This window comes from Sander lucioperca, chromosome 17 (assembly GCF_008315115.2).
Source record: "Sander lucioperca isolate FBNREF2018 chromosome 17, SLUC_FBN_1.2, whole genome shotgun sequence".
In the NCBI taxonomy this organism is placed as follows: domain Eukaryota; kingdom Metazoa; phylum Chordata; class Actinopteri; order Perciformes; family Percidae; genus Sander; species Sander lucioperca.
In genome coordinates this window covers 20,180,752-20,193,251 of record NC_050189.1, presented here as the reverse complement: position 1 = coordinate 20,193,251, position 12,500 = coordinate 20,180,752, and the positions used below count along the sequence as shown (strand labels likewise).

The window sequence follows — 12,500 nt, the reverse complement described above, 5'->3', positions numbered from 1 at the left end:
CAGATGGTTAACTGAACTCAACACTAAATAAGATCTATAGAAGCAGATATTATGGCTATGATTCTCTTCTTTGTGTCTGTGGTTAACACAACACAAGGTCTCCCATGACAAGTCCCAAGTCCTGAGTGGTATTTCCCCAGCAGCAGCATTAGAGTCATCACTACTAAAATAAAATGTTCCACTGATGATTTTCCAGAAGAGGATGAAGATAATGAGCAACCAAGAACAACCTCTATACTTTATTAATTATTCATGTCCTGATCAATTACCAATTAGATCAGCTGTGTCTGTGTTCTATCAATTCAAACACAACATCTGTTAACATGTCTTTCATTCCACAATCAGCTGAGTCACCGTACAACAGCTGTATGGAAACTGTGGGTCTGATTGTGGTTACCCTGTCTTGACTGTTCTGTGTATTGTGCATTCCGGTTCTGTTTCCTGTTTTATTTTGATAGTCTGGTTTTCTGTCTTGTCGTGTCCAATTACCATTACCCTGTCTTTCCTGATGTGTTTCACCTGTTTGTGCCACCTGTTCCTAGTTTGCTCCCTACCTCATGTATTTAACCTCTGTGTTCCCTTTGTCTCTTGTTAGATCGTTCTGCTTCCGTTTGTGTCTCTCGTACTTCTTGTTTGTATTCAGTTTGTTTCAGCCTTGTGTTTTTTTTTGCAGTTTTCCCTGGTGTTTTCCAGTCGCTGTACTGCCGTTTTTTGTTGGAATAAATCCTCGTGTTCTACCCTCTGCCTGCCTGCCTGTCTCTGCGTTTGGGTCCTTTTTCCCCTGCTCATTACAACAGACATTACACAAACATCTGGAAATAAAAGCTAAAATAACCTCCCTAACTTTAGTGCAACAGCGTGCTGCATCTGATGTCATTGGTATTGTTCTTTTGCACATGTGGGTCAGTTCAAAACCACAAGCAGTTCACACTGGAATCTGATATAGGCCACGTTTTAAAAGGTCATGTCAACAGACAAACAAAAAATCCCTATCTGAGCAAAAAATCTGAATTAGGCATTAAGACTTGCTGTGTGAACGTAGCCTCAGATAACGTTGTTATGATTTTGGGCAACAACCTGGCGGGGCGTGCTGGGTGGGCTGGTGCTTAGCCTCCATGGACACCTGTGGTTGTGTCCAGGCAGCTAGCGTTCCTTGAGCAGGAGGAGAGTGACCTGGGATTTCTGGATGGTTTTTCAGTCTGTCCCATTGTGTTTCTTCCAGACCTGTGTGATCCAGGTGTTTCCTAAGCCTGTGACGTGTACCAGAGCTGTTCGGGGGTGTAGGATAGTTGGGGTGCTGCAGAACAACTTGTTCCACTGCCTCTTTAGAGCTTCTCCAGGGACAGGGGTTGCTGGGCTTCAGGGTGGAGATTGGCTGACTGGCTGACTTTACTTAATCATTTTATCTGTTTATCATATAGACAATGTTTCAAAGGCCACTGGTTCTTGCTGACTGTCCTTGTTTCAGTGTCAATGGTCAGTCCAGTTTGTTGTAGAAACAAAAGTCATCGAGCCGAATCACAAGCTTGCAACTCTTTCTTTGTCCTGTAACCTGTATTTATGCTTTTAAAAATATACATGGAAATGGCGTCACAATCACCCAGAGCCCAAAGGAACAACTTCACAATTTAATACACGTAATGAAGCAAAAAGTAGAGAGTATTTCCCTCTGACTAGAAGTAGAAAGTGGCATGAAAAGAAAGTTAGGACATAACATTAATTGAGTACTTGTACAACACATTGTGATCTCTTACAGGCTGTCTGTTTTTTTTTTCTGTTATGGTTTCTTGATGGTTTCTGCCAAGCTGCTGAGAATAGTGATTGAAACAGAGGAAGTGGTTGGTTTAGGGGGAAGAAAAAACTGACAAACAGCATCAGTATCACAATCACAGGAACAGAGTTTAGACTCCACATAAGGTACTTTATTCAGTGTGAAGTGAGTCAAACATGAACTAATCTTTTAAATATTGTCCAGTGCAACAGTCTGGCCCTGAACAGGATGTATAACTGTAATATATTAAGTATATGTACGTCAATGAGCAGCATCTCTCTCACTGATAAACGCTGCTTACCTTTTCCCTGTACCTCGATGATAAAAACCATTTTAACTTTTAAATGTTGAGGCTAAACTCAGATCTGATCAGGAGATTAAAATACTGAGAGAGATGGGATGTTGTTAGTTTAGTTTCCTGTGTCAGGGTGTCTGGCTGCTGCAGCAGCAGGTCAGCTGATGCATGGCACACAGTATGTGCATCTTTTTTTTTTTCATGAGGTTGCTGCACACAGACCAGTCAATAGAGAAGTCTGCCTCAATAAAACTCTCATCCTCCAATATAATCCTTCATAATACAAACCTAATCAGTGTGTTTTGGGGTAGGACAGTTTAATGTGTAAAGTGAGAGGAAAGGTCCCCTGTGAGTGTGTTAACCATCAACACATAGACATCAGGCCTGTCTCTGAGTAGCAGCAGCATGATGAACTCCTCCTCCTCTCTCTGATAAACACTGCATGGTCTGTCCCTGTAACACCACCATTACATGTTTTCAATTCCAAATATTTTTCAGCTTGAACTCAGATCTGATATCAGGAGATTATAAATACTGACTGTGTTGTTGCTTTAAGAAAAAAAAATGTGATGTTGTTCAACCTTTACTCTCCAGCTTTAGGGGTTAGTTACACAAAACTCAGTTTGGTCACTGAACTGTAAAATAAACAAGTTGCATTAATAATCTCACTGGAATTATTAACAGGAAACAGAACTAACAGGATGTTATAGTTCAGGGGGTTTCACCAGAAGTTATTCTACAGTTTGAATAAAAACTGTGACCATAAAGAAGGTGAAGCAGGAAAGAGGAAGCAGCAGCCATCTTTACTGATCACACACACACACACACACACACACACACACACACACACACACACACACACACACACACAGAGCACTGATTGACCTCAGTCTTCTTTATTAACTCTTTCCTCTCTGCACCGTCACAGTATTTATACTTTTGTTAAGCTACAGAAACACTTTGACCTGTTCATTCACTGATTTGGTCTTTGTTACTTTTTAAATATTGTATATATGCAGCTATATGTGGTTTATAATACTTGCTTCCTGTAAAGTAGTGTGTGTGTGTGTGTGTGTGTGTGTGTGTGTGTGTGTGTGTGTGTGTGTGTGTGTGTGTGTGTGTGTGTGTGGCATTTCTCAGCTTTAGACTCGAACTAGTCCTCTTGTGTTTTTATTTCAAAGTTGATATCTGTCTGAACTCATCAGCTGAGCTGCTCTGCTGCACACAGAGATAAGACTGACACAAAAAAATTAGGGCTGTCAAATGATTAATTTTTTTAAAATCACGATTAATCGCTGAATTTCTATAGTTAATCGCGATTAATCGCATGTTTTATCACATGATTAAAATTCTATTTTTTTGTATTTTTGTAAGTCCATATTAACAATGGAAAGTAATTCTTACCAGTTGATCTTTATTGGGAATCAAATGAATGCAAATAAAGTTACTTTATGAACTTTACTTTAAGATTTGTACAGGCTGTGTCTGCGTGGGGCTGCTGTCCCCCTCGACGGCAATGTATAAGACAGGTCAGAACATGCCAACAGTAGTACGTCTTTAAGACCTGAGTCTTCTACAATGCTGACAGGTCTGCAGTTAGTTGCCACCCGTTTCGCAAGAGCTGTAGTCATTTTTTGGGCTCTCCAAAACAGTGTGTAACCAGCTACTCAATGGCTGGCCACTTCTATATGGATAACCACCAAATTTGCCTGATAGTTATAAATATTCAAGGTATCTAGATGTTTGGAATTGGGCCAGGTCAGAAGATTATAGGTTTGCTCGCTGAAGCCAAAAGATTGGATTACCACAGTGAAAGAACAACACAAGGCACAGAAGAAAGTTTAACTGCATGTATTGAATGCGATGCGTAACAAGGTAAATAGCACCAATACAGTAACAATTATGTATCACAAATGTAGTGAAGTGGAAAAGTGGGATCCCATGTACAAAAGTAAAAAAAATTACAAAGTATCAAAATAATAAATGTTCAGTTCAATTGCGAGTGCACTCAAAATAAATTTTGACCCGGGTCTCACAATTAGTTACAGTCAACAGTCACAGAATCGAATATCAATACTTAAAATTTATAATTAATGTACCGCTACGATGATTTAGCTACACTGGCGTCACTTCAGATCTCCCTCACCAGCGCAAACGGCTGAGAGGCGGGTCTAAACACTCTATTGACTAGGGTGTAGTAACACTCAGACTTATAGGCTAATGCCACAATAACAATATGCCCTCGTATTGGATGATATCAATGTTTACAAGCGATCCTTTCAACATAAAGCATTTATTTATACTTATATAGTTTTCACATGTATTTTATAATGACTTGTATATAATTACCAAAATATTTATTACATATTTATTTCACCCAGGACTTATTTATTTATACATTTATTCTATTTATTGCCCATTTTACCTCTGGGTTACAAGTGCTTTGCCTGAGCCTGCTAGCATCAACCTGAGTCACATTAATTAGCTCGTAGCTGGTAGCTCAAGCTTGACGTGCTTCGGTGATATTTTAATTGGGATTTACACAATGTGCATATGGCTTTCGACTTGTCTACAAGCCGTCTGGGAGTTTGGGAAATGGGACGGACTCTGTAAGAATTATTTATTAAACACTAAATATTAAATTTAAATAATAATATATAATTAATAAATTATATCTATGTAACTGTCTGCCACATGGCAAGTAAATGTTTCTACCAAAATAGTTCTATTTTTCAGTCTTCATTTTGGCGAAGGTGCAGCTACTTTCTTCTGCTCCTCTGCTGTCTGCATGTCGGAGCTTCGCGACATGCACAGCCACTCTCGCACATATGCAGCAACTTTCCTGAAACCGCTTGCGAGACTGAAAGGTCCACAGCGGCGTTTATGTCCGTGCCTGTCTCCACCGCCTCCACCTGCAGGTTGTCAACTGTGCTTTGGAATGAAAGGGAGAAAACAGGACGCCAAGTAACACGGTGGATATCGCTCATATATATATATATATATATATATATATAGCCTATATGTTTTTTTGATGACGACGACAGCAGGCGCGTCTTGCTGTCTTCAGCATAAGTGCTGCGGGAAACCCTGCGAGTGAAGTGAAAATAAATTAATAAATGGCGGCATGCGATTAAACAAAATGAACGCGCTATGCTCGGCCCTTAATCGCATCGCGATTAACGCGTTAATGCTTACAGCCCTGAAAAAACTGCCAACATCCAATATAATCCTTCATAATAAAAACCTGACCAATGTGTTTTGGGGTAGGACGCCATTTGACTGTTTACCCTGACGTTAGGCATCACCAGTGTTGGGAAAGTTTACTTTTTGCTGTGGATGTGAAGTGCAGCTTTTCTTTTTGAAAGCTGGCAGGCAAAGTTTGCACAGAAATGTAAGATTTTTCCATCCTCACCGACCTTGTCATAAAACTCCTTTAAATGATCATACGTCGCCTCCATGCTGCTTTTTGTTTTGATGACGCATGCGGCGGTGAGACACTGGTGGCTGGTGTTGCCAGATTGGGTGTTTTTTCCGCTACATATTAAAGGAGAACTCCGTTCAATTTTTACGTTAATCTTGATCGCTATACTTTTTTGAGTACTGTCTATAGCAAAAGCCACGAGCCGAATTGGTGTTAGCAACATGGAGCTTCTGTATCTAATGCCCAGAGCTCCCGTTAGCTAAAACGGCAGATATGGGGGCATAAGCTAAAGAGTGCCTTTGTGCCTCTTAACAGACTCAAAATGCTATTAAAATGTCTGTGCAACATGAACAGGGCCTTTACATGACAACAAGATGCGTTTAGCAACTTAGCCATTGTTGAAATGCACCTACCCTGTTAGCTGCTAGCTGCCGTCTGGGATGAGTGAGTGTTCAGCCAGGCTCCGGTAATAATCATCACGCTGCAGTCCCGTGTGTATTTGTAACATAAATATCCATTTAGTGTGCAATCCATCTGGCGTTGGTGAGTAGGAGTCTTGTCCGTGTCGATCGTTGTGGTTTCCTTAGCCGGACTAGCATGCCCGGCCGGCGTCCCTGCCTCTGCTTCCTTCCCGCCCTCCTGGCTTCACGCGGCCGACAACAATCCACAGTCAGCGCCCGCTGGTCTGGTGGATGTCTTCCAGAAGACCGTTCAAGCCTTTGCCGCGAAACATTGTATTTTATTTCCCCCTCAAAAATAGGTAATTGAGCACTGTAGTGGTTATGACCATATTAGTGACTATGCTACATGGAAACGGACCAAATTATGTTTGGGTCCTGTACAGTAAAATAGTGTTTTAGACGGCTAGCTGTAGTATCGCTAAGTCCCGTGGGAATTCAGTTCTAGCAGGAAAAAGGTAAATAGCAAATTCCTCTGTACAGGTGACACAGTTTTCATTACCTGGCTGTATGAGATCCCACTCTTTACAGCACAGGCTTTCTTCCTCGGTAGGCATTGGGTCACAACACCCACACAAACACCATCAGTTGACTGAAATCTGTGTCCTTGAAGCAGATGCTTCATCTGCCAGTTGCCCCTCTGTCTGTCTCCTTCTTTCCAACTCTTGTGATGCTAGTTCTTCGTCTGTATACTCGGGTTCGAATAAATAAGGACGACCGTCAAACTCAAACGCCTCTTCCATGTGTTCAGTATCTTCAATATTCTCCAGTTACGTTACTCCAAACTTCTTCCCTTGTGAACAACTCCGATCTTCACTCTTCACACACTACGCTCCTCCAACCTGCACACTACTATTTACCTTTTTCATTCTGACCCCAAATGAAATCTTTTGCCGTCAGAATATGTTTTTTATTCATCAAATGGTCTGAAAATACTGTTAGTTGTTTAATACTATGCTCTTAATGCTCCAACTAAATTTGAAGTAATTTGATTGAATTATGGGTGTTTTACTGAATCTATAAACTTCTGTTGTCCTCTGGGGTCAAAAGGCAAAGTGGAGCAACGGAGGAGATTGTCACACCGTACTGCTGGCCAAAACATCTTTGATCACGGATGTTTGATGTGTGGGGTCAAGCAATGGTTAGGACAACAACAACAACAAAAGAGGTCTTCTCTCACAGGCGTTGGAGCATTTCACGGTTTAGTCTGAGAGAGCCCGGCAGCACAGTGAGGAGGAAGAAGCTCTATACTGCATATCAAATCTGAGATAGAAGAATACTTCCAGTATAAGGATGAAAACTGGCGCCGGGATAGCTCATTTGGTAGAGCGGGTGGCCATATATAGAGGCTTACTCCTCTACGCAGCGGGCCCAGGTTAGACTCCGACCCTCTGCTGCATGTCATTCCCTCTCTCTCTCTCTCCGCTTTCATTCCTTCAGCTGTCCTGTCAATAAAGGCCTAAAAATGATCTTAAAAAAGACAGAACAGGATGAAACGTTGATCTGGTCTTCCGTCCCTCCCGGTGACGGAGGACGCGTGTTGACAGCAGAGAGAGAGACCAGCCACCGTGGTCCTACTGCATACGCAAGGTCTCCAATTCAGGACATGAAGTCCACTTTTGACCTGTCTTATTGGCCTTAAATTTCTAATGGAAAACAAAAATGGTATTAATGTGTTTGGATGAAGTTGTTATTAAAGGTGTAATACAGAATTAGTTGAAATATCCACTAAATATTATTTAAATAACAGTAAAACCAGGCGGGGTCATTTTGACCCCAGAGGACAACAGGTGTAAGGCATCCAGGAGGACATTAGGAGGGTTAAGGACAGGGTGGAGCTGGTGGACTGAGATCTGAAGGACGGAGACGTGTCTTAATTCTGAAGAATGTGAACAGACACGACAACGGGACATACGAGTGTCGAGTTGCACCAGATGATTCAAACAGTGACGTCAGTGACTCTGAGCCAATCAGAACCTCGTTGCAGGTTACAGAGCCAGGAGGTAGTCTCTCTCAGAGAGTTTTCTGAGTATCAGGTTGTAGCTGCAGTTTCTAACATCAGAGAGGATGAAGACTGCTCCACTATCACACATTTACTGACTCATATGTTTTTTATCTTCAGGTTCTAACAGCGGACACTCTGAGGATGAAACTCAGTGGTATGAAGAATCTACTGATAAGTTCCTCTAACATCTCCCAGAGCTCTTAACACCTGATGTTTTCTCATGTGCTGTATTTACAACATGATTATCATTACTGCTGTGGGTGTGAGGTCATGTCCAGATCTGCTATTTGGTCAGTTTGCCCCCCCATCGTAGTGGTGGGGGGGTCTGTGTATCTGAGTCTGTATTATCAGGGCCCAGTTGTTCAAAAAAAATGTAATCTGGATCAAGTTGATCTGTATTTGGAAATCCCATGTTTTTCTCTCCAGGATCACCTGATCCATCTTACTGTTCTGCCAGTTTTTAAAGGAACATTGGATTGGATCACTGGGATCCAAATACCAAATTTGAGGATGACCAAATCCTGTTGACCAGAGCCTTAAATGGAGCCAACAGTGTAGCCTGCTGGCTCAGCAGAGAACTACAGGTAAAGAACTACAGGTAAAGAACTACAGGTAAAGAACTACAGGTAGGACACTGATAGTTATTGTTTGTTTTAATTTTAAGAAACTGAAACATTTTACATTCTTTATTTTGTTATAAAATAAAAATAACAGACAGAGTGACAAATAACAAAACAAAAACCAGACGATCCAACAGTCTGTATCTCATTAGATGTGACATGCTTCTGTAACCCACTCGAAAATAGCATACAAACAGGATTATGTTATTTCTAGTTTAATATTATATTAATGTATTCTTGATTACTTGTAGTTATATTTTCAGTAGGTGGCAGTGGTGGCACTGCATGGGAGGGGGGGGGGCTGCTACACTGATTTTTAGAGAGAAGAAGAAGAAAAAAAAAAGCAACGGAACGATAGTGAGCTGAAGCCATGTTTGGATTTTCCACACTGAGTGGAAAAAAAAATTAGAAATAACACTTAAGAGCTAGTTAAAAAAAAAACCGTTTTCCCACCAAATCTACTTCTAAGGAAGGAAAAGCAGAGAAAAAGGGCCGAACTTATAACAAGTTTATTTACTTCTGTTCTTTTTCTCCGGTGAGTGTTTTACACGTGTTCGTCAGTTGTGTTACTAGCAGACGTCGCGTGATAGATGTGTTTACTGAGTCAAGCACGCAAAGTTATCTCTATTTTTTTGCTGTTAATTCAGTTGTTTAATGCATTGTGTGAAAATGTATTGATATGTGTACTGCGTAAGTTAAAAAACCAATCGGAGTTGAACATGATTTTGTTATTCCATGCTATGTTGAAGCTAAGTTACTACTTGGTATGCTAGTGCTTGAGTTTCATGTGTGAAGTGAAAATAAAAATTTAAGCTACTACAATTCATGAATAAGAGTTATATTCCCAGATCTGGTAGTTATTGAGAGAGTAATTGAATGTTGCCCTGCAGGTTTTTTTTTTTTTTTTAAATGCAGAGAGAGAGAGAGAGAGATTTTTTTGATTTTACAAAACCTTTATTTTCAGAAAGATGTTTCTTTCTCTACCAGAACATCATCAATTTAAACCGCATGTAAAAATACCAATCTGATGTTAACCCAGAATGAAAGATGAGCTCCTCGTCCTCCACAGAGCACAGAGCCGTGGTGAGACACCTCTGGTCTAAGACCTGCTGTCTGTCTCTCATCAGAGAGAGGAACCTGAAGTCACTCTGGCCTTCACCAGAGACACATACAGCTTCCTCAGCTCTAGTCCACTCACCTTTTCTATCTGGTTTTTCCTACTTTTATAAATTGACATTTTTGCCTGACCCACAATAAAATTCAACATTTTCCACTTATTTGCATTTGTCTTTCTGTAGCCAGCACCAAAAATAAAAGCAGTCTCACTAAAAACCTCTCCACAATCTAAAAACACAGTTTTTAAAATGTTAAAAAGAGGTTTCAGCCTGTACCAGTCCAGATAGCAGTGACTAATGGTCTCAGGGTGGAGACAGAATGGACACGTGGAGGACACGGTGGGATTAATCTTAGACAGAAACACATTCACGGCCAGAGCCCCGTGGAGGATCCTCCACTGCAGGTCTCCTGACCTCTTGTTTAGGGGAGGCTTGTACAAGACTCTCCACACTGGTTTCCTGTCTTTCAACAGTCTGTCCTTCCACACCATGTCCTTCCTCACACTCAGCTTCTTGTTGTGGGTGGCCAGAACACAGTTCCTATACAGACCTTTCCCAGTCTGCATATGGAAATCAGCAACACGTGGCGTAGGATGTGCTAGTGAGTCAGTGTTGTTAATTAAAAAAAACAATGTCTGGAAAAGGGTCTCCAGAAACGGGAATTTCTGTCCCATTAAAATAGTCCCGCAGCATCTCTGTCTCTCCTTTGTCCAGTCTGTTAATCCACTCGTTCAGAATAGTTCTGGTGTGGCGAGCCGACCTCAGACCCAGCAGAGAGGCCACTGCCTCTGTGTTCAGGAAGCCAGGACCTGCAGCCTCCACGATCCCCTTCAACGTAGTCACTCCAGCCCTCATCAGCCTCTCCGTGAGTCCAGGTCTGCTGCCATCCTTGAGATCCAGCCGGGCCCCCCACACCAGAGGCTCCTCCAGGAGCCAGAACAGAGATGCTGCAGGTTCTAATCTGGTCCATTTAAAACGTGTCCATGCTTTAAAAAGTCCTTGGTAAAAAGAAGGCAAGTCACACAAAGAGATAAAACCACAGTCTACTAAAAACAAAGAAGCATCAAGACCCAGACCTGCAACCCCCCTTAAAATGGTGCTGGCTACTGGCCTCCAGACGACATCATCAGTTCCATATAAAAACCTCTGTATGAACTGTAATCTAAAAGCATCAGTCCGGCTCTCCAAGTCCACCAAACCCTGCCCCCCCTCCTCTTTTGGCAGATATAAAACACATTTGGGAACCCAGTGCATCATGTCCCAAAAAAACTTTAAAATAATGGACTGTATGGTTTTTAACAGACCAGCAGGGGGCTCCATACATTTTAACTTGTGCCAGAGGCTGGATGCCACCAAGTTGTTAATGATGAGCACCCTGCCTCTGTAGGACATATGGGGAAGCAGCCACCTCCATTTTCCCAACTTCCCCGCCACCTTTTCAATCACTCCTTCCCAGTTCCTATCCGTGGATCTCTGGTCCCCCAGATAAACCCCCAGGTACTTTAAACCCCCCCTCTTCCAGGTCAACCCACCAGGAAGCTGAGGGAAGCCTCCAGCCCAGCTCCCCACTGCCAGGGCCTCACTTTTGGCCCAGTTGACTTTGGCAGCAGAAATTTCCTTAAACGTCTGAACAATACGTCCTAAACAATCTACATCTTGTTGGTTTTTAATAAAAACTATGATGTCGTCTGCGTAGGCCGATACAGTAAAATGTGGAGTAAAACCAGGTAGAAACAGGCCATTGATGCCAGAGCGGACATTATGCAGCATGGGTTCAATGGATAAGGCGTATAACATCCCTGACATTGAGCAGCCTTGTCTTATCCCCCTGGTTACTGTGAAGGGTTTACACAGCACACTCTCAATGTTCTCATACATTACCTTTATCTTGGCGATGAAACCAGGGCTGAGGCCGAACCTCTCCAGAACGTGTGGTGATATTTCGAGCCTTTTTAGTGGTATTAAATAGCGATTTAATTTGAGTGTCCCCATGCCCCGAATACTAGCTTTTCAAGCTAACCAGCGGTCCGCGGTAGCCCCGTTAAAGCTCCAAACTCATTCGATAAGCATGAAAACATGTCCCAGAGAGACAGAGTGGGTACACATCAGTTAATAACCCCAAAGTTTGTTTTGCGCCGGAATTGTCCTTTAAGAAAAGACATCCTGTGCAACATTAGAAGAAATGGTGGTCTAGAAGTATTAAGTTTTGAAACACTAAATAATACTTTCAAAGTAAAATGGTTAACTAATTTAGTTGAAGAAAAAGACTGTATTTGGAATACTTTCCCTAAATATGTATTTGGATTAGTTGGTGGAGTTAAATTTCTGTTAACATGTGATTACAAAATTGATAGATTACTTGTAAAGTTATCAAATTTCATAAACAAGCTCTGCTGGCCTGGAAACTAATTTACAAGCATAATTTTAAGCCAACCAATTACTACATTTGGAATAACAAGGATATTCAATATAACAATAAATCTCTGTATTATGGAAATTGGGTTACTAATGGTATTATATTGGTAAAACAACTTCTTAATGCTGACGGGCAGTTACTAGAGTATAATGAATTCCTCTCCAAATTCCAGTTAGTAGTCACTCCAAGAGAATATGCAACAGTTGTTGATGCTGTGCCGATGTCAGTGATCAATCCGCTTAATAATAGTATATTCCTTGGGGGGATTGACATTACCAAGAATAAATGTTCTAATAAACACATCAGGAATTGTATACAAGAGGTAACTCTTTCTTCTTCTTCTGGGCTTTAATCTATGGAGAAATGAACTGGCAACAAATCTGGTTAATTGGAGACAAA

At 41.5% G+C, this 12,500-nt stretch overlaps 2 protein-coding genes, 1 long non-coding RNA gene and 1 pseudogene across 6 annotated transcripts in view; 2 read left to right on the top strand and 2 right to left on the bottom strand.

The window, feature by feature from the left end:
- Positions 1-1,036, bottom strand: part of LOC116037674 — a 15,475-nt gene extending 14,439 nt beyond the window's left edge. The window contains exon 1 of the long non-coding RNA XR_004101921.2: positions 836-1,036. This is a non-coding gene — a long non-coding RNA (uncharacterized LOC116037674). The remainder of the gene's footprint in view (positions 1-835) is intronic.
- LOC116034141 (hemicentin-1-like) overlaps positions 1-12,500 on the top strand; it is a 1,482,957-nt gene that overhangs the window by 990,175 nt on the left and 480,282 nt on the right. The gene's annotated exons all lie outside the window — the stretch shown is intronic.
- LOC116034899 (gastrula zinc finger protein XlCGF49.1-like) overlaps positions 1-12,500 on the top strand; it is a 390,500-nt gene that overhangs the window by 231,836 nt on the left and 146,164 nt on the right. The gene's annotated exons all lie outside the window — the stretch shown is intronic.
- LOC116034906 overlaps positions 1-12,500 on the bottom strand; it is a 399,592-nt pseudogene that overhangs the window by 255,481 nt on the left and 131,611 nt on the right.